The sequence below is a fragment of the Colius striatus genome, chromosome W, assembly GCF_028858725.1.
Source record: "Colius striatus isolate bColStr4 chromosome W, bColStr4.1.hap1, whole genome shotgun sequence".
Lineage (NCBI taxonomy): Eukaryota > Metazoa > Chordata > Aves > Coliiformes > Coliidae > Colius > Colius striatus.
In genome coordinates, this window is record NC_084789.1 from 9770610 (window position 1) to 9795447 (window position 24838).

The window sequence follows — 24838 nt, forward strand, 5'->3', positions numbered from 1 at the left end:
AAAATTAATGGGCAGGACAAGGCAGATGATATTGTTGTAGGAGTCCGCTACAGGCCACCTGATCAGGAGGAGGATGTGGATGAGGCCTTCTACAAACAGCTGGGAGCTCCCTCATGATCACAGTCCCTGGTCCTCATGGGGGAGTTCAAACACCCTGATATTTGCTGGGATAGCCACACAGTCAAGCACACACAGTCCAGGAGGTTCCTACAGATTGTTGATGACAACTTCCTGTCACAGATGATTGGGGAACCAACAAGGAGGGGTGTGCTGCTGGATCTGGTACTGACAAATAGAGAGGGCCTGGTTGGGGATGTGAAGGTTGGAGGCAACCTCGGCTGCAGTGACCATGAGATGGTGGAGTTCAAGATCCTGTGTGGAAGAGGCAGAACAGAAAGCAGGACCGTGACCCTGGATTTCAGGCGAGCTGACTTTGGCCTCTTCAGAGATCTACTTGGATGGATCTCATGGGATATGATTCTAGAAGACAGAAGTGCCAATGAGAGCTGGTCAATCTTCAAGCACCACTTCCTCCAAGCCCGGGATCAGTGTGTCCCAATGGGCAAGAAAGGAGGAAAAGGAAGTAGGAGGCCTCCATGGATGAGCAAGGATCTGCTGGGACAACTCAGGCAGAAAGCAGCCATCTATGCGAGGTGGAAACAGGGGCTGGCTTCTTGGGAAGAGTATAGGAACAATGCCAGGGCATGCAGGGGTGCAACTAGGAAGGCTAGGGCCCTTCTAGAATTAAATTTAGCCAGGGATGTTAAGGACAGCAAAGGAGGGATGGGGAAGGGAGATCTTAAAGTGCTGGTTGTAATTTTCTTATCATCCTACTCCTTTTTTGCTTTTATTCCATTCTGTTTCTTGTAGAATAAACTTTCCTACTTTCCTCTCAAGTCGAGTACCGGAGTCTGTTTTGCTCAGAACTGTAATTGGCAGTGAGCCCTTCCTGCCCTTGTCTTAATCCATAACAACCTTGGTTATCTTTTTCCTCCCATTTCACTGGGGCCTCTGCCATCCTAACGAGGGTGGGGGTGAATGGGGGCACCGAGCGAGAGACTGTCGTGGTGCTGCTGTGCTAGCTGGGCCAAACCACAACACCTTGGTGGAGGTAGTTTTGGTGGTGGTGGATATATTGGAGGTGGATTTAGTGGCTTCAGGAGTAGTGGTGGCTTTGGTGGTGACAGCCTTGGTGGAGGTAGTTGTAGTGGAATGGGGTTTGGTGAATATACCAGCTTGCTATCCACAAATGAAAAGTTGACCATGCAGAACCTTAATGATTGCCTGGCTTTTTACGTGGTTAAAGTACGACACTTGCAAGATGAAAATACTCAACTTGAACACCTGATCAGGGAGTGGTATAAAAATGAAAGTCACACTTCTAACAGGGACTACAGCCAATACTACAGAACAATTGAAGAACTTCAAAACCAGGTATGATTTGATTTGACTAACTTTGAACAGATTGTCAGTAGAATGGCACTTGCCTCCTGCAGCACAATGTCCCTATTTGGGGCAACATATTCCCTGCTTTGTTTTAGCCAGGAAGCAGACTGGTGTGGTGGCAAAGCCTGACTACCAGTTTTTCTCTGCTGTGGGTGATAGGTGGATTCTGGCATACTTGTGTTTGGGGCAGGTAGCATTGTTTGGTGCAATAGCACCCATTATGGGGCCTGTCCAGCGTTCCTTTCAACACTATGCTCCTACTTGTTTGTTCCTCACTGTCTTGAACGGGAGACAGAATCATTGCTTGCTTATGTTGTGCTACTATTGGCCATATTAATTGCTTCTTTTGGTGAAGATACAGGATAAGCAAATGTATGCATTTTGTCTAATTCTAGCCCTCAGCCATTTAATGATCCCATATCTCCTTCTGTCCTGGTTTGAGCTAGGATAGAGTTAATTCCCATGAGGAACCAGGAAAGGGTACAGCCTGAAGAGCTGACCCAGGCTGGCCAGCAGGTATTCGATAATATCCTAACGTCATGTCCAGTATATAGGTAGGGGCTAGCCGGAAGAAGCTTTCTTCTGGGATCGTGGTTTCTCGGTCGCCAGTCCGGAGCGGTAACTTAGGTCGGGTCCTGGGTGGTGAGCATCTGTGTCACCCACCAGTTTTCTTTGTAATATCCCCTTATCTTTGTTATAGTTGTTCCCCTTAAATTTTCCCCCTAGTAAATTGTTCTTATTTCAACTTATGCAGGCTCTTTTACTTTTTTTTTCCCCCAATCCCCTCCGCATTCCACCGGGAGGAGGAGGAGTCGTGGGTTTTTGTCGTTGGGCAAAACCACAACATTAATTGGTGCTCAATGTGGGGCCCGCAAGGTTGAAATAGAACAGAGTGGGTTTAAACAAACTCCTTGTGTACACTCCTAATACTAATTAACTGATTGCTAGTCACAATGTTGGTTGATATGCTTGTATGGTGGTATTACATGTCCTCTTATCTGCATCATGTATGCCCTGTGATAGTGTTTATCACCTGTGGAAAATGTATGAAAATTCTCATGCTACTGCACTGAATGGGATTGGCTTATGATATGATTGTGTCATGGGTTATTAAGTTGGATTGGAATGTGTACATGGCTTTGTTGTCTCTTCCACATTTTCTCCTAGAACTTAATAATGGCACTCAATTTATGGGAAAAACTGACATGTATAATTCCTCCCACTATTTTACTTACCCTCATTTCTTCAAGGTGCTTCTGATGGATTCTAACAATAATACTTGGAATGTTCTAATTACCATGTTTGTATTATTTTCCCTCATTTTCACCTCAACTTGGATTGTAAAAATTGTCTTTTGGAGAATTGTGAGGTTGGGTAGCTATGTGAGGAGAGGCATACAGAATATGGGCAGGTGTCCGAGGAGCTTTTTACCTGTAAAGATTTGGAGAACACACAAACCCATTCCTAAATCAGCTGTGCCAGAGCCAGCTGCTGTTCTGACTCCAGCAGTGGATGTCCCTGTTGCAGCTGTGAACACTCACACCCAGACAGCAGACTCCGTTGCTCTTACCACTGTGGACACTCATACCCAGACGGTGGATATTGTTGCTGTATCCACTCAAACTCAGACTGCTGCTACAACTGCGGCCACTCAAACCCAGGCAACTGATACAATTGCTGTTGAATCAGAGAATCAATTTGTGCCAGTATCAGTTGCTCCTGTACAGAAAAAGAAATACACAAAAAAATCAGTTCACAGCACGAAGGATGAAGATGAACCAGGGATATCACAGAGGGAAGAAGAGTTGGAGCCAGAGATAATCAGACGATCCTTGTCCCTGAGGAACTGCGAGATGTGCGGGAAGATTAAGGCCATCTCCCAGGTGAGCACATTATCACCTGGATGCTCCGATGCTGAGAAAATGGAGCCCACAGTTTGGACTTAGAGGGCAAGGAAGCCAGGCAATTGGGCTCCTTGTCCCGGGATGGGGGCATTGATAAGGCTATGGGAAGACTGTCACAAACCCTCAGCCTCTGGAGACGACTTCTGTCGGATGTGAAAGAAAGATACACCTTCAAGGAAGATATTACAAGCCCCCCAAGCAAGTGAACCACCATGGAGAAAGGTATTCAGTATCTGAGGGAGTTAGCTATGCTAGAGATTATTTATAATGACTGTGCCCCCACAGACCCAGATGAAGTTCAATGCACATGAGTTATGTGGCGAAAGTTCCTACGAAGTGCACCACCAAACTATGCCAGTTCATTGGCAGTTGTCTCCTGGAAAGAAGATGAGAGGTAAACGGTGGAACAACTAGCTGCTCAACTTCGGCAATATGAAGAAAATGTGTCTTCTCCCCTACAAGCTGTTGTTTCAGCTGTAGAGAAAATGTCAAGGAAGATTGACCAATTCGTATCTCGCTCTCCACCTGCCAGTACTCCAGCTGTTAAGAATAAGCATTCCCCATGCTCAAGAACAGGAATGTAAGGAGTATATACCCCAGGATGTTTCACGGTCCTATCCACAAAACCAAGGAGAAAATATGAGCAAGTGGGATAGGCCACCAACCCCATCTACTCCAAGGACATCCACTCTAAGATCACCCACTCCAAAAGCAAAGGCACAGGAGTTGCGGAGAGGAAGGGTTAAAAGAAATAACTCTCCTTGGAGGAATGCTGCTCCAGTTTCCAGTGAGCAACCCCCTAGACAAGATAGGAGGATTGATTTCAATTTTGATTCCCTTGAGGGGTCCTCCAGTGTTTCCTGGGAAAGAGTAAATGATGACTATGATGACCAGTATTAGGGGGGCCCTGCCTCCAGCCAGGTGGAGGAAAGGGATAATCAGGTTTATTGGACTGTGTGGATTCGTTGGCCTGGCACATCAGATCCACAAGAATACAAGGCTTTAGTGGACATCAGTGCACAATGTACTCTGGTGCCATCAAATTTTAAAGGGACAGAATCCATTTGTATTTCTGGAGTGACAGGGGGATCTCAACGGCTATCTGTATTAGAAGCTGAAGTGAGTCTGACTGGCACAAACTGTCACAAGCATCCCATTGCAACAGGCCCTGAAGCTCCATGCATCTTAGGCATAGATTATCTTAAGAGTGAGTATTTTAAGGAACCAAAAGGATACGGGTACTGCAGTGGAGGCAGAGGAGACTGAACAATTATCCAGCATGTCTGGCCTTTCAGAGGACCCTTCTGTTGTGGGGTTGCTGAAGGTTGAGGAGCAACAGGTACCAATTGCAACCACAACAGTGCACCGGCAGCAATATCGCAACAGCAGAAATTCAGTGATTCCCATTCATAAGTTGATTCACCAATTGGAGAGCCAAGGGGTGATCAGCAAAACCCACTCACCCTTTAACAGCCCTATATGGCCAGTACAAAAGTCTACTGGAGAGTGGAGACTGACAGTAGACTATCGTGGCCTGAATGAAGTCACGCCACCGCTGAGCGTGGCTGTGCCAGACATGCTGTAACTCCAAATCAAATTGGAGTCCAAGGCATCCAAATGGTATGCCACCACTGATATTGCCAATGCATTCTTCTCAATCCCTTTAGCAGAAGAGTGCAGGCCTCAGTTTGCTTTCACTTGGAGAGGGGTGCAGTATACCTGGAATCGACTCTCCCAGGGGTGGAAACACAGCCCCACCATTTGGCATGGACTGATCCAGGCCACACTGGAGGAGGGTGAGGCCCCAGAACACCTGCAATACATTGATGATATCGTGATGTGGAGTGACTCAGCAGTGGAAGTCCTTGATAAAGGAAAGAAAATAATTAAAATCCTTCTAAAGGCCAGCTTTGACATAAAACACAATAAAGTTAAAGGACCTGCACAGGAGATCCAGTTTTTAGGAGTAAAATGGCAGGATGGACGTTGTCATATCCCAATAGAGGTGATAAACAAGATTGCAGCCATGTCTCCACCAACTAACAAAAAGGAAACACAAGCTTTCCTAGGTGTTGTGGGTTTTTGGAGAATGCACATTCCAAATTATAGTATGACTGTGAGCCCCCTCTACCGTGTGACATGGAAGAAGAATGATTTTGAATGGGGTCCTGAACAGCAACAAAGTTTTGAACAAATGAAACAAGATTGTTCATGCAATGGCGCTTGGGCCAGTCCGGACAGGACCAGATGTTAAAAATGTGCTCTACACCACAGCCGAGGAGAATGGCCCTACTTGGAGTCTTTGGCAGAGAGCACCTGGGGAGGGTCGAGGCCGACCCCTCGGGTTCTGGAGTCGGGGATACAGAGGATCCGAAGCCCGATACACTCCAACCAAGAAGGAGATACTGGCAGCATATGAAGGAGTTCAAGCTGCCTCAGAAGTGATTGGCACATAAACGCAACTCTTCCTAGCACCTTGACTGCCAGTGCTGGGCTGGATGTTCAAAGGGAGGGCATTCCCCATGCATCATGCAGCTGATGCTACATGGAGTAAGTGGATTGCACTGATCACACAACGAGCTCACATAGGGAAGCCTAGCTGCCCTGGAATTCTGGAGGTGATCACAAACTGGCCAGAGTGCGAAGATGGTGAAATATCACCAGAGAAGGTGACACATGTTGACGAGGCCCCATCGTATGATGAACTGTCAGAAGATGAGAAGCAGTATGCTCTGTTTACCAATGAGTCCTGCTGCCTTGTGGGAAGGTATCGGAGATGGAAGGCAGGTGTGTGGAGTCCTCTACACAAAATTTCAGAAACTACAGAAGGAGAGGATGAATCGAGCTAGTTTGCAGAGGTAAAAGCTATTCAATTGGTTTTAGACATTGCTGAATGGGAAAAATGGCCAAGGATCTACCTCTACACTGATTCGTGGATGGTGGCAAACGCTCTGTAGGGATGGCTACAGCAATGGAGACATAACAACTGGCAACAACGGGGCAAACCCGTCTGGTCTGCTCCACTATGGCAGGACATTGCTGCTCGAATGGAGAAGCTGGTTGTGAAGATGCGCCATGTAGATGCTCACATACCCAAAAAATGGGCCATGGAAGAACATCTGCATAATGAGCAAGTTGACAAGGCTGCTAAGATTTCTCAGATAGACCTGGATTGGCAACACAAGGGGGAGTTATTTTTTGCTCAATGGGCCCATGATACCTCAGGTCATCAAGGAAGAGACGCTACCTATAAATGGGCTCGTGATCGAGGAATGGACTTAACCTTGGACACTATTGCACATATTATCCATGAGTGTGAGACATGGTACAATTAAACAAGCAAAATGATCGAAGCCCATATGGTATGAAGGGCGATGAAAAATATAAATATGGAGAGGCTTGGCAGATTGATTACATCCCACTGCCACAGACTCGCCAAGGCAAACACCATGTGGAAAGACAGACTAACAAGACGTGGAGGTGGAGTTGCTCTGTATGTGAGGGAACAATTAATATTTACTGAATTGATGTGTACTGGCATGTATGACCTATCTCCACCCAAGAGAATTTCCCAACTGCCAGACAACTACATGCCTTTTGCATTGTGGAGCACGGGCTCTACATCATCAGAGCAAGATCCCTCTCCAAGTGGCAAAGCAGATAGTTACTGCTTGCCCTCAATGTCCTTTGGTGCTACCATGGGAAGCCGGAGTTAAATCCCCAAGGGTTGCTCCCGAATCAGATCTGGCAAATGGATGTCACAATTTATGAGCCCTTTCACCCCAACCATCACCTCCATGTCACCATTGACACCTGCAGTGGATACATACTAGCTACTCCCATGCACCGAGCCACAGCACGTCATGTGATCAGGCACTGGCTACAATGTATAGTCATCCTAGGATGTCCTGAACAAATCAAAACTGACAATGGGCCTTATGACACCTCCCATGTGACACAGGAATTCTGTCAAACTGGGATGATCAAATTGGTGCACACAATCGTTGAACGCGCTCACGCTACTCTTAAAGTACAGCTCAACCTTCTTAGGGAGGGGGACAGCATGGGACATAGAATTACCCCTGATAGATAACACAATATTTTAATGCGCTGTCTGTAGATCCTTAATCACTTTGTCCAAGGGTCAGGACCTATATCAGCGCAAGCACTCTTTAGGGAGCAGGAACTGGTTTCAGTAGATTACCAGCAGTCAAATTACGGTAAATTGACACTGGGGAGTGGGAATCAGGGTGGAAGCTTATGTGCCTGGGCCGAGGCTATGCTTGTGTAGAAAAGGAGGGAACCCAGCAGCGGGTCCCGGTGCAATGAATACGACCAGAGATATGAGTCTAACGGTCTGCTGAGTCTCTTTTACAGATTGACATGTTCTTCAGAGTGCTCGCCGTGATGCAGATCCAGTGGGGGTCACTCAACTATTGGCGAGATTGGGCAGTGAAGTGGAACACAATCAGCACCTGTTTATAACTTCCCACAATTGGCTCAACTAGCACGTGTGCTGGGCAGACACGTTATGTATCAGCCCGTGCCACAGGATGCTGGAGTCATCGAGCTCAGGGAGGGGGAGATGTTGTAGGCGTCCGGAAGACCTCGGGTTGTAACGCAAGAGGTGGAGGGTGCAGAAGAGGTGGGCACGGGGTGGAGTGAAAGGAGGTGCTTGTGTTAGCAGATAAAAGCACATGATGTAAACAATTAGTTGGAATAAAGCATCATCCATACTGAATATGCAGTGATTTTGTCCCCTCAGCGGAGGTGGGCCGAGTGGTATGTGCGGGTGGCCTAGTGATGTTTCGGTAGCAGCAACACCAGGGCATGCACGGGTACAACTAGGAAGGCTAGAGCCCTTCTACAATTGTATTTAGCCAGGGATGGGCAAGAAGGGCAAGAAGGATGACCTAGGAACCTACAGGCCGGTCAGCCTCACCTCCATCCCTGGAAAACTGATGGAACAACTCATCCTGAATGGTATCCCTGAACATATGAAGGAAGAGATGGTTATCAAGGGGAGTCAACATGGCTTCACCAAGGGGAAATCCTGTTTGACCAACCTGATATCCTTCTATGAGTGCACAACCAGCTGGCTAGATGAGGGGAGAGCAGCGAATGTCATCTACCTTGACTTCAGCAAGGCTTTTGACACTGTCTGCCATAACATCCTCATCAGAAAGCTCAGGCAGTGTGGCTTGGATGAGTGGAAAGTGAGGAGGATTGAGAGGTGTCTGAATGACAGAGCCCAGAGGGTGGTGATCAATGGCACAGAATCGAGTTGGAGGCCTGTGGCCAGTGGAGTTCCACAGGGATCGGTTCTGGGGCCAGTCTTGTTCAACAAACAACGGTGGTAAACAATGCGGAGGCAAGGCTCGTTTATTTGTGGCTGTGTGGCCGATTGAGGAGCACGGGGAGTGGAGGATAAGCGAGGAGAGCCACCAGGACCAGGCAACTCTCGTGGGGGGGACAGTCTTGCTGGGAGACGGAGCCGCAGCAACCGCAGGGGATTTAATCGTCCCCCAGGAAGTGTGAGCGACCAGGAGCACGGTGAACAGGACTGGCAAATAGGGAGTGATGCGGCAGTTTGCACGGATGTTCGCGCAGGCAGGGCGAGCAGGGAGGACGGGCAGGGAACAACCCCACAGGCCACATAGAGAAGCAGAAGTCAAAGTGCCCCAGCTTCAGCTTCAACCTAGCAAAATTGTGAGCACTCGCCTAAGGACTAAAGCCAGGGCTCAGGTGGACAAAACCCAGGTGAAGGTCACCGCATCCACCCAGACAGAGCCGGTTAGTAGAGAAGCTTCAGTCCAGGTGGAGTGAAGGGAGTGTTTAGACTGCTCAGGGACCTATGCCTCTGTAGTGAGTCTGGGATGGCAGTGATTTTCCACAGCAGCTCTTGCAGTGCTGTGCTTACTGTTGGTATCAATATTATGACTACTGCTCGCACAGCATCAGGGCTGTCCCTCCAGCATTCCTTCCCCCACCTTCACCAATAGCTATGGGTGAGCACAGTCTTGGGAGGAACCACGGCCAGAACAATTGACCCAGGCTGACCAAGGAGATATTCCATACCATATGACGTCAGCTCAGTAATATAAACTGGGGGAGAGGAGCAGGAAGGGGAGGAAAGATTCATGTTTGGCCTTCCAAAAGCAACCGCTACGCGTACCGAAGCCCTGCTTCTCGGGAGGTGGCCAGACATCACTGCTGATGGGAAGTAGAGAGTAACAGCTTTATCTGCTTTTGCTTTGCTTCCCGCGCACGTGGCTTTTGCTTTCTTTATTAAATTGCTTTTATCTCAACCCACAAGACTCCCATCTTATTTTCTCCCCTTCCCTGGCTTGCTGAGGAGATGGGGGATAGAGCAATGTGGTGGGCACCTGGCATCCAGCCAGGGTAAAACTACCACAGCCTCTGAGGCAAAAATGTGTCATAGGTGCCCTCAAATTCAGTAACTACAGTGCCTGGTAAAAGAGATGCAGGAAACTGTGAGTAGGCTCTGTAGTATTAGAGGGGAAGAAGTGGAGATAGATGGAGAGTTCCACAATCAGACGCAAGCCTCCAGTAATTCCAATAAGTCATGGACCCTGGTTACAAAAAAAAGAAAGACAAAGTCTTGTCTTCAAAGCCCTCCTTCCAGAGTGCCCACTACAAATAAGTATTAGGCACTGGTGACAAGGGACTTCGACGAGCAAGTTCCAAAAGGGGAAAACCCACTAAACAATCCATCAGCTTCTCCACCTGCAGTAGGTAATGGACATCGCAGGAAGAGGTGATGGGTGCTTGTTTTGGGTGACTCGCTGCTAAGGGACACTGAAAGACCCATCTGTGGAGCAGGTAGGGAGTCAAGAGAGGTGTGCTGCCTGCCTGGGGCCAAGATCAGGGATGTGACCGAGAGAATGCCACGGCTCGTCAGGGATGCAGGCTACTACCCCCTACTTGTGTTCCATGTAGGTATAAATGATGTCATGAAGCATGACATCTCCAGGATTCAGATGGATTTTAAATCCTTGGGGGGGCAGGTAAAAGGTAGAGGGGCTCAGGTTATTTTCTCCTCTATCCTGTTCACTGGAGATAAAGGAGAAGTTTGTAATGGAAAAATCAGCCAAGTAAACTCCTTACTGAGAGGCTGGTGCCGACGGGAAGGCTTTGGGTTCTTTGACAATGGATCCTTCCTTGGGGACTACAGCTTGATAGGTGTGACAGCTGCCATGACTGGAGCACAGCCATGGAGGGTTATGTATTGTTCAGGAAAGATACTGACAAGGTGTGGAGGTGGAGTTGCTCTCTGTGTGAGAGAGAAATTAATGTGTACCAAAATGTGCCTGGGTGGGGATGAGGAGTGAGTAGAGTGCTTATGGGTAAACATTAATGGGCAGGGCAAGGCAGGTGATATTGTTGTCTGTGTGCTACAGGCCACCTGATCAGGAGGTGGATATGGTTGAGGCCTCCTACGAACAGTTGAGAGCTGCCTCACGATCACAGTCCCTGGTCCTCATGGGGGACTTCAACCACCCTGATATTTGCTGGGATAGCCACACAGCCAATCACGCAGTCCAGGAGGTTCCTACAGATTGTTGACGACAACTTCCTGTCACAGATGATCGAGGAATCAACAAAGAGGGGTGTGCTGCTGGACCTGGTACTGACAAATAGAGAGGGCCTGGTTGGGGATGTGAAGGTTGGAGGCAACCTCGGCTGCAGTGACCATGAGATGGTAGAGTTCAAGATCCTGTGTGGAAGGGGCAGGACACAAAGCAGGACTGTGACCCTGGATTTCAGGCAAGCCGACTTTAGCCTCTTCAAAGATCTACTTGGACAGATCTCATGGGATATGATTCTAGAAGACAGAAGTGTCGATGAGAGCTGGTCAATCTTCAAGCACCACTTCCTCCAAACCCAGGAGGAGTGTGTCCCAATGGGCAAGAAAGGAGGAAAAGGAGGTAGGAGGCCTCTATGGATGAGCAAGGATCTGCTGGGAAAACTCAGGCAGAAAGCAGCCATCTATGAGAGGTGGAAAAAGGGGCTAACTTCTTGAGAAGAGTATGGGAACATTTCCAGGGCATGCAGGGGTGCAACTAGGAAGGCTAAGGCCCTTTTAGAATTTAATTTAGCCAGGGATGTTAAGGACAGTAATAAGGCATTTTTCAAGTACATCAGCAGCAGAAGGATGATGAGGGGGGATGTGGGCCCACTGCTAAACGCTGAGGGTGCCCTGGTGTCTGAGGATGCAGAAGACCAAAGTACTGATTGCCTTCTTTGCTTCAGTCTTTACAGCCAAGGCTGACCCTCGGCAAGCCCAGTCCGGCAAAGATAACAGGATGGCCAGGACAGCAGAGGACTTGCCCTGGGTGGAAGAGAAAGAGGTTAAAGACTTTTTGACCAAGCTTAAGGCTCATAAGTCAATGGGTCCTGACGGGGTGCATCCTAGAGTTCTGAGAGAGCTGACTGATGTGATTGTTAAGCCTCTCTCCATCATTTTTGAACAATTATAGAGGACAGGTGAAGTGCCTGAGGACTGCAGAAAGGCCAATGTCACTCTAGTCTTCAAAAAGGGCAAGAAGGACAACCTAGGAAACTACAGGCCGGTCAGCCTCACCTCCATCCCTGGAAAACTGATGGAACAACTCATCCTGAATGGTATCCCTGAACATATGAAGGAAGAGATGGTTATCAAGGGGAGTCAACACGGCTTCACCAAGGGGAAATCCTGTTTGACTGTCCTGGTTTAGGCCCATCAGGGAACAAAGACCATGATTAGCCTCGAGTACCAAAGTGGCTGAGAATTGCTCAAGGGTAGGGAGAGCTTAATTGCCGCTTAAGGTTCAGGACAAAACAGACAGAAAGAACAGAAAATAATTTAATGCAACATCAACTAAAACATACCCCCAAAACCCAAAACATAACCAAGATAAAACAACACAGAGTAATACAACAGTGAAGAGTCCAATCAGCCTTTTTAAGAACATCTTCTTGCCACACCTCCCCTCTTCCCGGGCTCAGAGCCCTGATCCTGGTGTTTTTACCCTGTCCCCCCTGAACGGTTCGGGGGGGCAGGCAGTGGGGGTTTCAGTTAGTCTGTTCCCGATAACTTCTGCCGTTTGTCCCTCCTCAGGATGGGTGAACTCCACGCCAGTCCTCCCTTCAAGTCCGTGGGGTAACTCACATGCATGGCAGACCTGCATGGGTTGCTCCGACGTGCACGTATTCCAAAGGCTGCAGCTCCTCTTTGCCTCTCGTGTGGGGCTGCTCTGCGACGTGCAGGCTCTCCAACACGGCCTGGGCCATGGCCGTCTCCCCACACAGTCCCTCGCCTGTCCAGGCTCACTCATATGGAGCTGCTGGTAACCCTCGGTCCTGCCATGGATCTCCATAGGTTGCAGGGGCACAGCTTGCATTCTCGCCACGGCTTGCAGAGGAGTCTCTGGTCTATTGCTTCTCCTTCCTTCCTCCTTCTCTGGCTGAAGGGTCCGCGTGGTCGCCTCCATCTTGTATCACTCATACACCTCCCTCCTCGCATTTCAAATTCCCGTCCCCTAAATAGTGATCGCAGAGGTGCCAGATTGGCCCAGCCGGGCTGGAGGTGGGTGTGAACCCAGGAGCCGGGGGAGAGTCCGCAAACTCTTTACCGGGTCTTCACTGCAACCCGCTCCCCCTGTTACTAAGCCAAAAGCTGCTCCTTGCTAAACCAGAACATTGACTAACCTGATAGCCTTCTATGAGTGCATAATTGGCTGGCTAGATGAGGGGAGAGCAGCGGATGTCATCTACCTTGACTTCAGCAAGGCTTTTGACACTGTCTGCCATAACATCCTCATCAGAAAGCTCAGGCAGCATGGCTTGGATGAGTGGACAGTGAGGAGGATTGAGAGGTGGCTGAATGACAGAGCCCAGAGGATGGTGATCAATGGCACAGAGTCAAGTTGGAGGCCTGTGGCCAGTGGAGTTCCACAGGGATCGATTCTGGGGCCAGTCTTGTTCAACATCTTCATCAACGATCTAGATGAGGGGACAGAGTGTACCCTCAGCAAGTTCCCTGATGACACCAAACTGGGAGGACTGACTCAGAAGGCTGTGCTGCCATTCAGCGGGATCTCGACCAGCTTGAGATTTGGGCAGAGAGGAACCTCATGAGGTTCAACAAGGATAAGTGCAGATCCCTGCATCTGTCCAGTTCTGGGCTCCTCAGCTCAAGAGGGACAGGGAAGTGCTGGAGAGAGTCCAGTGCAGGGCCACCAAGATGATGAGGGATATCGAACATCTTTCATATGAGGAAAGGCTGCGGGAACTGGGGCTGTTTAGTCTGGAGAAGAGGAGATTGAGGGGTGATCTTATTAACATTTATAAATATCTAAAGGGTGGGTGTCAGGAGGTTTGGACATCCCTTTTTTCTATAGCAGATAGTAACAGAATAAGGGGTAATGGGATGAAGTTGGAACACAAAAAGTTTCACTTAAATATAATAAAAAACTATTTCACTGTGAGGGTGACGGAGCAGTGGAACAGGCTGCCCAGAGGGGTTGTGGAGTCTCCTTCCTTGGAGGTCTTCAAGACCCGCCTGGACATGTTCCTATGTGACCTGATCTAGGTGACCCTGCTTCTGCAGGGGAATTGGACTAGATGATCTCTAAAGGTCCCTTCCAACCCCTACCGTTCTATGATTCTATGATTCTCTGTGCTCACAATGGTGAAGACAACCACAGGATATTTGGAAACATATCCTGTGTCTCATGCCACCGCCCGGAACACTATTCAGGGCCTTGAAAGAAAAGTCCTATGGCGATATGGCACCTCAGAAAGAATTGAGTCAGACAATGGGACACACTTCAGAAACAACCTCATAGAAGCCTGGGCCAAAGAGCATGGCATTTAATGGGTTTATCATATTCCTTATCATGTACCTGCCTCTGGAAAAGCTGAGCGATACAATGGATTATTGAAAACTACACTCAAGGTGAAACTTTTAAGCATTGGGATATACACTTGGAAAAGGCCACCTGGCTGGTCAACTCCAGAGGAGCTGTCAGTTGAGCTGGCTAACCCTTGCATATTGTAGAAGGGGATAAAGTCCCTGTGGTACATGTAAATGCTATGTAAGGGAAGGCAGTCTGTGTATGTCCTGCCTCAGGTAAATGCAAACACATCCACGGGATTATTTTTGCTCAGGGACCTGGGTGCACATGGTGGGTAATGTGCAAGGATGCGGAGAGTCAATGTGTGCCTCAAGGGAATTTGATTCTGGATGAGAATAGCCCGTGAATTAAATTGTATAATGATAGCTGTTGAATGTCATTATTCCTATAGTTGCTCTGTGTTATGTGTATGCAGATGATTATGATGTGTAAACCTAGACATGACGTGTAGATGGTATAGAATAAGGGGTGGAATACCCCTTAATAAGATATTGTAAGTATTATATTCCACCCTTAAGGGGTGGAATACTCCCCTCCCACCCCCGATACCCTCTACATTCCGCCAGGAGGGGGAGGAGTCACGGGGTTTTTTCCCCTTAGCTCCAGCTGGGCAAAACCACAATACCTACATGAATATGGTTGGTGCCAAATGCAATGTTAATTACATTTTCCCACCATTTTTTGAATGGATATTTGTAAACCAAAATTGACAGCAAAAGCACTTTGTTTGAACTGGAAGGAATAAACTGTTCTCTCTGTATGGCTCTTGCAGCACTAGTCAGGCTTGACATTATCATAAAGACATTATGAAATGTGTTTCTGCACAGGTATTTCTTTCCTCTATCTGTGTGTTTGACTGAAAAGACAACTGACCAAATAACATCTGCCCTCTCCCTTTCACATTGTTGGTGTAAATATGGACCTTAATAAGATACTTCTTGTCATTGACAACACCAGAATGACCGTGGATGACTTCAGACTCAAGTGAGTCTTTCCCATTCTGTTTCATTTCATCTGACCTTCCTTTACCCTCCATGAGTTCGTATTATCAATTAATCTTTGTAGGTGTTATAGCCTCTTGGCTCCAATGGCAGAATATATAACTGTTGGGAAAAGCATTCTGAGAATGACTTTTTTAGCTTTTTGTTACTATTTTTCTCCAGACAAGTTATTGAAGTATACAACTGAAAGGACTACAGTCTAAGTTTCTCCATCCTTGCATGTAGATTTATAGGCATAATCGTCATCATATAAAGCTCATTGAGAGAAATTCTACTGAAATCAAACAAAACTTTTGGATATGGAAAAAGAAGTGGGTTCTTTCTTTTAAGAATAGAGAAACAGGATTAAAACCCAAAGATGTATAGATGGGATCTGCTCATAATCAAGACGACAAAGAGGTCTGGCTGCACTTTTACTATCTTTCTTGTCTGTCATTTAGATATGAAACTGAATATACTCTCCACCAGAGTGTGGCAAGTGATATTAATGGATTATGTCCACTTTGGATCAACTGACTCTAGCAAGATCTGACTTGGGGACACAGTTTGAATCCCTAAAAGAGGACTTGATCTTTCTTAGAAAGAACCACAAAGAGGTAATTTTCTGTACACTTTAAAATAATAACTAACCAAAACTCAATACTCAAAAAATTTCCTGTGGATTTCTTCCACTAGCAGTAACCAGATTTTGGCCACTGTCTTTGATCATCCAACTTGACACAATCTGGCTTTGATTTTCGGGAGTAGGTAGCATCCATAGCTGCCTGCAACTGATGTAATAAGCTAGGTCAATGTGTGGCAAAATGAGACCAGGGAAATGAATGTATTTCAGTACAAAGTACAATTTTGTTGTTGAACTCATGGAAGGAAAATTGGATAGAATATTTGGAGGAGTCAAAAGAAAATAGTTAAAGTATCTGCAGTGACATTTCCTATTGAGAAGAAAAATACATTAAAGGATTTTAAAAAAGAGCACGCTGCATAGAATTCCTTATGGCCCTAAGGAGAAAATGTCAAGGTCAATGCATATGTGGTGCCTAGCTATTGTTCACTGTAATGTTTGTCTTAGGAGTAGCAGAATTGTTCCCTTTCATGACTAAGGAAGATGAGACCTCCTTTTCAGAAGTGATGTGGCCATGTGAGGATTTGTGTCCCTTTCTTTTCCTTTATTTTAACCTATGATATTTCTTCTTATTGTCACCCTCTGAGAACTTGGTGAGGTTTTTTTTTTTTTTCAGGAATAAAAAGGAGTGCAAACACAATCTGGTGGCGATGTCAATGTGGAGGTCAATGCTACTCCTGGAATGAATTTGATGGAAAAATTAAATGAAATGCAATGAGAATATGAATGGCTTATTGAGAACAACCAGAAAGAGATGGAAAGCTGGTATGAAATTAAGTTAAAGCACAGGTGTTTTTCAGTTACTAAATCTTTCACAAAGATTTATTAATTGCTTTCTTGATGCTTTTCTTATTATAAAAAATGCCTAAATTTTGTATGTGAGTTTTTCAGATGGAAGAAGTTAATCAGCAAGTCCACTCAAGTGGCCAGGAGATACAAGCAAGCAAACAACAGATCTCTGAGATGAGACGTGAATATCAAAGCCTGGAAACTGAGCTGCAGTCACAAATCAGCATGGTAAGTAAAGATATTTGTGTCTGCTTCACCTGTGACACGAGCTGTATGTGTCACTGGAATGAAAGTATGGTTACACCTAGAAAGTGTTGTATCTGTAGAGAATGGAATAATGGACTACTTCTCTTCAAAGACAGGCTTTTTTTTCTGGTTTGTGAAGATCTCATTTTTTTCCATTTGCAGGTAGACTCTTTGCAATCCAACTTGGAAGACACAGAACATTGTTACAACATGCAGCTGCAGCAGATCCAGGGTATGATTGGCCCCTTGGAGGAGGAGCTGGCCAGCATCTGCTGTGAGATGGAGAGTCAGAACCAGGAGTACAAGATGCTCCTGGGCATAAAGACCTACCTGGGACAAGAGATTGCTCAGTACCAGGCACTGCTTGAGGAAGGACAGCAAGAACTTGTGTATGTAAACTGATAAAAGAATACAGCATTATGTGGAACTTGGAGTTGCTAGATTAGTCACAAAGACAAGAGATTAACAATCTAGATTTGCAAAATGATTTTGTACTGAAATGATGTTAATTCAGCTATCTTGACCAATCACCTCCCATGTTTGAGGTAAATTTCTTGGCAAGCCTGTTCAGAATATAAATCGTGTGAAGAAAAATGAGTGCAGAAATTCTAGCCTATTGATTTGGGGCTGGACAGGGAAATCCACATACAGAGCCTTACCTTCACTGTGGTTCCAGAAAAAGCCAGGAACTGAACAGACAGAAGCCAGCTTGGAAAAGACTGTTAGCAGAGAAAAACTATAGTTTTCCAAACCTTCATAACAGTCTCAGTGTGAAATTCTTTGAAAGTTCAAGCTACTTCAGTTTCCCTTATGCTTGTAAATGGCACCTGAAATAACAGCTAAAGCTCAATTTTCTGCCTTTGCAATTTGGAGTGCAGTGACATAACACACCAATAAAGCAGCAATGCTATATCTTGCAAGAAATACGTGAGCAGAATATGGGAAAAACAAAAACTCTTGCATTCAAGCTGAAATTGAAAGAGAGGTTGATTTTTGGTACTGCATCAGTTGCCTTGCTGATCTGTGCTAGGTTCTAGAAAAGAGAAGTGCAGGCTTCTGTGCAGGATATGTAGATAGATTTCTTTCTTAGATAAAAAATGCATTTGATTAATCCTTTTCCTCCTTTCTCTTTCTTGGCAGGGTCCCATCAGGAGGCATGGGAGGAGGCATGGGAGGTGGTGGCTACTCTTTTGGAGGAGGAAGAGGAGGAGGTGGTAGCATGAGTGGTAGCTATGGAGGTGGTGGCATTTCCTCTGGCAGTGGAATAGGAGGAGGAAGTGGAGGAATAGGAGGGGAAAGCGGTGGTGCAGTAGTATTGGAGGAGGAGGAGGAGGCAGAAGAGTCTCAGGAGGCATCAGCAGTTCTCACTCCTACTCTTCATCTTCCCAGTCTCAGTCTTGAAGGAGTAGTGGTGAAAGTCAAGGTGAGAACTGTTTTATGGGCACACTGTTATCTCAGTCCCATCCTTACTCATTTATACACTGTGTCAACATACTCTTCCCAGGGTAAACAATACCAAGAATAAACTTTCTGGAAAGTGTTAGATTGCACACACATAGGAAAGAATCGTTAGTAAAAGTAAAGGACCAACCCCACTTAAGAAACACACATTCGATTTCTATTCAGTTTTGAGGGTGACATCAGTTAATCGTATAGTTAAAAGTCCAGCTTTTTTTCTTCATCTCTCTCATTCTTTGCAGAACATTGTAAACACTGCTGCCTTTGTACTCTGCTGAAGTTTTCCTTTATGCTTTTGGAACATTTATGTCATCTATCACATAACCAAGCTGCTTCTCTGTCTGGTAGATACTGGTGCCTCAGAGATGACTCAAAAGATCATCTAATCCAACCCCCCTGCCAGAGCAGCACCACCTAGAATAGGTCACACAGGAACTCATCCAGGTGGGTTTTGAATGTCTCCAGAGAAGGAGACTCCACAACTCGGCAGCCTGTTCCAGTGCTCCATCACCCTCACAGTGAAGAAATTTTTCCTTGTGTTTCTTTTCAACCTCATGTTCCAGCTTGTACCCGTTGCCCCTTGTCCTATCATTGAGAACAGCCTGGCTCCATCCTTCTGACACCCACCCTTTACATATTTATAAACATTAGATCACTCCTTGGTCTCTTCTTCTCCAAGCTAAAGAGCCCCAGCTCCCTCGGCCTTTCATCAGAAGGGAGATACTGCAGTCCATCATCCTTGTGGCCCTATGCTAAACTCTCTCCAGCAGCTCCCTGTCCTTCTTGAACTGAGGGGCCCAGAACTGGACACAATATTCCAGATGTGGCCTCATGAGGGCAGAGTAGATGGGGAGGAGAACCTCTCTAGATCTGCTAACCACACCCCTTCTAATACGAATGAGTGCCACAAAGAAACAGACTGTGGTGGTTTAGCCCTGGCTGACAATAACCAAACCACAGATCTCTGCGATCACTATTTAGGGACAGGAATTTGAAGTGCTGGTAGGAGGTGTAAGAGTGATACAAGATGGAGGCGACCACATGGACCCCACAGTCAGAGAAGGAGGAAGGAAGGAGGAGCACCAGACCAGAGATCTCACTGCAAGCCATTTTGAGAATGCAGACTGTATCCCTGCAACCCATGCAGGGCCATGACAGGACTGAGAGCCACCAGCATCTCCGTGTGCGTGCACCCGGACTGGTGAGAGACTGTGTGAGGAGGTGGCCATGGCGCAGACCGTGCTGGAGAGCCTGCAGGCCACAGAGCAGACCGACACAAGAGGCATAAAGGAGCTGCAGCTTTTGGGATAAATGCACGTCGGAGCCCGTGGAGGGCTGTCGTGTGTGTGAGGTACCCCGTGGACTTGCAGGGAGGACTGGTGCGGAGCCCACCTGCCCTGAGGAGAGAAAAAGGGCAGAAGCTATCAGGAACAGACTGAAACCTCCACTCCCTGTCCTCCTGGGCTGTTCGGGGGGGGGGGAGGTAAAAACACCAGGATCAGGGCTCCAGCCCCGGGGAAGAGGGGAGGAGTGGGGAGAAGGTGTTCTTAAAGGGTTGGTCAGACTCTTCATTGTTGTACCACTCTGTATTGGTTTATTTTGGTTATGTTTTGGGGTTATATGGTTATGTTTTAGTTGGTGTTGGATTATTTTCTGTTTTCTTCCTCAAGCTGAGTAGCCTGGTCTGTTTTGTCCTGAACCTTAATCGGCAATTAAGCTGTCCCTGCCCTTTGGCAATCCTCAGGTCTTGGTACTTGAGGCTAATGGTGGTCTTTTGTTCCCTGATGGGCCTAAACCATTACATGAATATATGGTTGTTGCCACGTATCCAGTGGATCAAGTTCCTCTCTGAACGGAAGTTGCTGCCATCTGAAAACAACTCTCATTCAGGAGCTTCCAGAGGGACATCCTTCAGGTCCTCTTGACTGGAATACACGTGTGTTGTAGGCATCTGGAAGATCTTGGGTTGTAACGCAAGAGGTGGAGGGTAGGGAAGAGGCGGGCACAGGGTAGAGTGAAAGAAAGTGCTTGTATTAGCAGATAAAAGCATATGGTGTAAACAATTAGTTGGAATAAAGCATCATCCATACTGTGTATGTAGTGATCTTGTCCCCTCAGCAGGGGTGGGCTGAGTGATCCGTGCGGGTGGCCTGGTGATGTTGCCGGTAGCGGCAACATATGGTGACCCCGACGTGATCGATGGAATGCAGGACATCCGCGGCCATGGCACAGTTGGAGCAAGAGATTAAGGTACTCAAGGCAGTGGTACTTGAGATGGGCGTGCAGGTTGAATGCGTGCCCATGGCCGCGTGCATCCTATGGATGCGGAGGCAGGGTGTGGTACAGGCACCCACAAAGTTATTAAACATCCAGAACTGGATGGCGGTGGAGGAGGAGATGTTACAGGCTGCCTTAGCGGGAACAAAGGGGATGGATCAGTATCTTAAAGCGTGGGGGAAGATTAAGAGGACTCTGTCTAAGGCAGCAGAGGACAGACAGTTTTGGTTGTCGATGCAGGAAGCTCTTCGGGGGGAGGGGTGGAAAGCGCAGACAGAGGAGAAAGTTTGTAGTGATCAAGAGGCTCAGACGAGTGGAGCGTGGAGGCTTTGCGAATCTGGGAGCGCAGACGGATCCGTCACTGTGTGGGGACGTGGAATGTGATAAACTTGACAGTGAGGAGGAGAGTGAGGGGTGCGGCCCTGGAGCAGAGCCCCGCGGGAGAGCTGCTTCCCAGTCGAGCCCAGCCCGCTGGGTTACCCCTGGGACGAGTTGCAGAGGGTGTGGACAGGGGTAAAAAACATGTCAGCCACATACTGCAGTATCAGGTGTTCTGGCCATGGGGTCACCATTTTTGATTTCTTCTTTTGCAAACTGACTCCCAAAGATCATTGGGCTGGTTTTGAATCCTTGGGGTATTCGTGTCCATATTAGTTGTACCTTGTGCCCTGTCTGTGGGTCCTCCCACTCAAAAGCAAACAATTTATGGCTTTCCTGTGCCAGGGATATACAAAAGAAAGCATCTTCTAAATCAAGCACTGTAAACCACTGGTATGTTTCTTTAAGAGCAATTCACAATGTGTATGGATTTGCCACCGCTGGATGGGTGTCTTGTAATTTGATTTATAGCTGGAAGATCTTGTACTAATCTGTACTCACCCGTGGGCTTCCGTACTGACAAAATAGAAGTATTATACACTGATTCACACTCTTCTAAGATTTTATATTTCAAAAACTTGTCAATTAATTTCTTTTTTCTCTATTTTGCCTCAGGCTTAATTGGATACTGTTTAATTATAACTGGTTTCATACCCTCCTTCACTTCAACCTTTGCAGTTTGGGCCAATTTAGATTTTCCTGGAATATCACTTTCCCATACTGTGGGGATTACTGAATGATCCAGATCTGGGGGAATTTCTTGCAGTTTTGTTTTTTCTTGTATCATCAAAATTTCCCCTGTCTTTGATTCAGGTATTTTTAACAACAATTCCCCACCTTCGAAAACAATTTGTGCATTTAATTTACATAAAAGATCTCTTCCTATTAAGGGTATCAGGCATTCTGGAGCATACAAAAATTCATGTGTTATAATTTTGTTTTTAAATTTAAAATCCAAGAGTTGTAAAAATGGCTGATTGTCCTCTTTCCCTGTGGCCCCAACAATATTTTCTGTTTTAGTTTCTATTGTTCCCACCTTATCTCCCACCTTATCTGAATCCTCGCTATTGGGACCAGACAATTCCTTCCAGAGAATCAAATCAGAAGGTGAGAAAGGCACTTTTATGTATACTTGTCCGTTCTGCTTAACCCCTTGTCTTAACGGGGCAATTATACACTTTCTGACCTTAGATTTCAAGGGGATCCTTAAGGAGATTATTAAATGAGTATGGTGTTGAGTTCTCTACTGTGAGCGACATTACCCAGTTTGTTAATTCAAATTCTTTCTACCATTCAGGTTTTTCTCCTAAGTAAAAGAACAAATCCACATATGGGATTTCATCCCATTTTCCCTCTCTTTTACAAAACAACATCAATTGCAAGATAATATTATAATTTAACGTTCCATTCAGAGGCCACACTTCCTCATAATCCAGAACATACATCAGCCACACATAATTGCAATACTCAATAAGCTGCTTTTTATGCAATTTGTCATGTATTTCTTTCCAGTGAGACAAAAGGCAGCCCAGAGGAGAGCTTTTGGCACAGGGTCCTGATCGCTAGACTTTCCTCCCCTAAACAGGTTCAACAACTTAGATGTAGTAGTAAAATTACGATGACTTCAAACACAGAGACTTAAAGGCACAGTTCAATACTTCCACACATGTTTTGTCTTTTGCCACTTATCTCGGGCTGCACCCCTCGTGGGATCACAGAACCGTGGATCAAAGCTCCCTCTCGCTTCGCACACAGTTGTGTGTTTTAGACATACTCAGTCACGGTTCAAAACTTTGCAAATATAAGTCTCAAACACACTCAATGCACTACTATATACACGTACACAACAAATTCCTCAGTACTCAAATTACTCAAATACGCAATTTCCAATATTTCCACCCTGTGCCACTTTCATGTGCGTCTTACCAAGCGGAGGCCGAGGCTTACATGTACAGGGATCCCCTAGCACAACCATGCGAGGCTTTCACCCTGTCTGACTGGCAGGCTTACTACCACAAGAGCTTCATCCATGCAGGGCTTTTGCCTGGACTCACAGACAGGTTTACCACAAAATATACAATATATACAATAACCTCATTCACGCAGGACTTTCTCCCCGTCTAACAGACAAATTATTAAGAAAATGTAGCGGCCAAGAATCACTTGTAGAGATGAGTTCAGTTCACGGTGCTGTGTTATAAAGACTGAGTAAAAGAACATTGAATGAAAAATCTCCAAAGTTTCCTGTTAAAGTTTATGGCGTTTTCTAGAACTGATTTTGCTAGATATTTTTTTAAACAGAATTTGGTCTTGCTTTTTGTGGGATCATTCAGAGCTAACCAGACCCGAACAGCATGCACACCCCAGGATATTTACATTACAGGAGTGATAAAGGAACTTTTTTATCTTTAGGAGAATTTGTCTAAACTTGTTTCCTGAGATACTAACTCTTGGAAATACATAGATTTGGCAAGTGATGCAGAACTATTAATCTGCCCAACAGCAAAACTGAACCACTGTGGCACATGTCCAGGTTCAGTTTGAAACATGTTTCCACAACTGTAAAACACCTTGTCTTTTCTAATCAGCTAAAGAAGAAGTGGACATACTCAGAACCAGACTGTTCTGTTACCTATCACAGCTAGGTTTCTGATGTTTCTTTCCTCCCAAATACACATCTTATCCTAGTAAAACGGCTGCGCATTTCCCAGAGTCTGCATTAAAGTCAACTGTTTCTGTTTCAGAAAGGTCCTCGGTTTATTCCGACAACTGATATAAGCCTCAGTTTATCTGAAATCACCTATCCTGAACTCTAAGCTCATTTTCTGTTGATATGTGTGGTCAAAAACTGTGCTAAAAACAACTCTCTCATTATGTTGTCAGCAAGTATAGACTTTTTTTCTTTTTTATATAAAATTTTAAATTTTTTATTTACATTTTTTTTTTTTAAATAAACTTTTTAGTGGATCCTAACTAGAGACCAGAGAAAGTTCCTTCCATCTTCACTTCAACCTTGCTTTTCCCTCTCCTCTCAACTCCCAGGTTCCATAAACCATCATGTGCCTCAGTAGCAATTTTTTGATTTACCATATCCCCACTTCTGCAACTGCAGTTTGTGGCTTTCATCTGAAGAATGTCACCATGTTGTGCAAGGAGAATGGGGCTCTGTGTGAGGACACAGGCAGGACACAGGAACAACCACAGAACCACAGATAAAATGCCAAGAGCAAATCTATTCTCATTACCTCATGATCCAGGGGCTCTCTGAAACTGCATCCAGGCAGAGGCACATAAGTGGGGACGCAGCATCACAGAGATCGGTCCTGCCAGCAGCAGAGCAGAAAAACAAAGACCTGGAATCTGCTGCTTTTCTCCTATAAATCAGGGTTTGACTTTCAGTTGTAATTTTCCACTGTGCTTTGATCCTTCCCACAGCAAGGCAGGAATCTCAAGAATGTCTGACAGGTGTCTCTGAGTCCATCACAGGCCTTTGTTATCTAAACAAGGATGTTCTACTTGCCAAGCACACAGGGCTAAGCAATAATTAGCATTGTTGATATCTGTGTTTTTGACATTCCAGCTGCAGGTCACTTGAGCTCGTTTACAGTCCTCCTGGCCAATCTGCCATTATGTGCCCACATTCCACCCCCTCAATCAGGAGACCATGTGTACTAGTGCTGGCAAAAGTTGAGGTGTTTGTGGGGTGTAGGAAATAACAATTCCAGCAGGCATGCAATAATCACATATAGAAAGAAGGAATTAACATATCTCTACAATGATGCTTTGAATCAAGTGTCC

General features: G+C 46.1%; 1 pseudogene; it reads left to right on the top strand.

Moving 5' to 3' along the window:
• The first annotated feature begins 1212 nt into the window (after window positions 1-1212).
• On the top strand, window positions 1213-18663 carry LOC133628612 (keratin, type I cytoskeletal 10-like; annotated as a pseudogene).
• Window positions 18664-24838: the final 6175 nt, after the last annotated feature.